The 2,415-nt window shown below is 38.5% G+C and overlaps 1 pseudogene across 1 annotated transcript; it reads left to right on the forward strand.

Moving 5' to 3' along the window:
- Positions 1-473: 473 nt before the first annotated feature.
- On the forward strand, positions 474-1,395 carry LOC117072903 (annotated as a pseudogene). Its single transcript, XR_004433002.1, has one exon. The product of XR_004433002.1 is annotated as a nucleophosmin-like (transcript).
- Positions 1,396-2,415: the final 1,020 nt, after the last annotated feature.

Genomic DNA, 2,415 nt, shown 5'->3' on the forward strand with positions numbered 1-2,415 from the left:
GGCCATCCTGCTTCTACAGGTGACATGACAATTATGGGCGTGAGGGAGATGAACTCACAGTATCCCTTCCTTATAACCATGGTTCAGGGACCACAATTCATACACAGACTCACTCCAAGACTCAGCCGGGTAAGCGTCTGTTTCTCAGCTTCTTTGCCAGTTAGTGATCAAGACTCAGGTGGGATGATGTCTGTAATTCTCTCACAATTTGTTCTTACATCTCACTGAATTATAACTAGTCAGTAGGTATTTCTAGATGAAATATTAATATTATGAATATATAAATGTACAGATTGGTGGAAGAAAATTTGAAATTATGTAATCAAGCTAGAAACCATCATTCTGAGCAAACTATAGCAAGGACAGAAAACCAAACACCATCCCCGGTGTGATTCTGTCCTGCACAGCTGTTCTCTGGAGCAGCGTTCCTTTATCTCCGTCCGCCTTCTTTCCCACCTAAGTACTTGCCGCCACCTGATGGAAGATTCGATGGACATGGACATGAGCCCCCTGAGGCCCCAGAACTATCTTTTCAGTTGTGAATTAAAGGCCGACAAAGATTATCCGCATGAGCACCAGTTATCTTTAAGAACAGTCAGTTTAGGGGCTGGTGCAAAGAATGAATTGCACATTGTTGAAGCAGAGGCAATGAATTACGAAGGCAGTCCAATTAAAGTAACACTGGCAACTTTGAAAATGTCTGTACAGCCAACGGTTTCCCTTGGGGGCTTTGAAATAACACCACCAGTGGTCTTAAGGCTGAAGTGTGGTTCAGGACCAGTGCATATTAGTGGACAGCACTTAGTAGCTGTGGAGGAAGATTCAGAGTCAGAAGATGAAAAGGAGGAGGACGTGAAACTCTTAAGTGTATCTGGAAAGCGGTCTGCCCCTGGAGGTGGTAGCAAGGTTCCACATAAAAAAGTAAAACTTGTTGCTGATGAAGAAGATGATGATGATGAGGAGGAAGCTGAAGAAAAAGCACCAGTGAAGAAATCTATACGAGATACTCCAGCCAAAAATGCACAAAAGTCAAATCAGAATGGAAAAGACTCAAAACCATCATCACACCAAGATCAAAAAGACAAGAATCCTTCAAAAAACAGGAAAAAACTCCTAAAACACCAAAAGGACCTAGTTCTGTAGAAGACATTAAAGCAAAAATGCAAGCAAGTATAGAAAAAGGTGGTTCTCTTCCCAAAGTGGAAGCCAAGTTCATCAATTATGTGAAGAATTGCTTCCGGATGACTGACCAAGAGGCTATTCAAGATCTCTGGCAGTGGAGGAAGTCTCTTTAAGAAAATAGTTTAAACAATTTGTTAAAAATTTTCTGTCTTATTTTATTTCTGTAACAGTTGATATCTGGCTGTCCTTTTTATAATGCAGAGTGAGAACTTTCCCTACCGTGTTTGATAAATATTGTCCAGGTTCCATTGCCAAGAATGTGTTGTCCAAAATGCCTGTTTAGTTTTTACAGATGGAACTCCACCCTTTGCTTGGTTTTAAGTATGCAATGTTATGATAGGACATAGTAGTAGCAGTGGTCAGACATGGAAATGGTGGGGAGACAAAAATATACATGTGAAATAAAACTCAGTATTTTAATAAAGTTTAAAAAAAAGAAAAGAAAAGAAAATCAAACACCGTGTGTTCTCACTCATGGGTGGGAATTGAACAATGAGAACACTTGGACACAGGGTGGGGAATGCCACACACTGGGACCTGTCGTAGGGTTGGGGGAGCGGGGAGGGATAGTATTAGGAGATATACCTAATGTAAATGACAAGTTAACAGGTGCAGCACACCAACATGGCACATGTATACATATGTAACAAATCTGCATGCTGTGCACATGTACCCTAGAACTTAAAGTATAATAATAATAAATAAATTATGTAATCATATTAGAATTTGAATTTTGTTTGACTATTTTTAATTTTAATAAATTAGTACAACAAATTGTTTTATGCATTTATGCAAATCTTTACATTTTAAGACACTACAAATCTGCACTAATTCAGAGTGATGTATTTATACCACTTTGGGCTTAAGTTTGGAAATGCTGTAGTGTATTTATAATACTTAAGGATGGTTTGAATGATCACGTGATAAAACAAGATTTTTTTTTTCATGTTTCCAGAAATCTCTTTTATTTCTTTAGATATATAAAACACTGTTCTTTTATATTCTCTCTGATAATTCCAGTATCTGTATCTACAGTGTACGTGTTGTTTCTGCTGGGTCTCATAGTGTATTGTTGTCTTGTGATGTTTATGAATTTTAAAACGGGAGATCTCATTTTCTTTTCTTTTGTTTCTTTCTTTCTCTTTCTCTCTTTCTTTTCTTTCTTTCTTCCTTCCCTCCCGCCCGCCCTCCCTCCCTCCCTTCCTTCCTTCTTTCTTTTCCTGTAGAGATGCG

The sequence above is a fragment of the Trachypithecus francoisi genome, unplaced genomic scaffold (genome assembly GCF_009764315.1).
Source record: "Trachypithecus francoisi isolate TF-2019V2 unplaced genomic scaffold, Tfra_2.0 Lachesis_group4, whole genome shotgun sequence".
NCBI lineage: Eukaryota > Metazoa > Chordata > Mammalia > Primates > Cercopithecidae > Trachypithecus > Trachypithecus francoisi.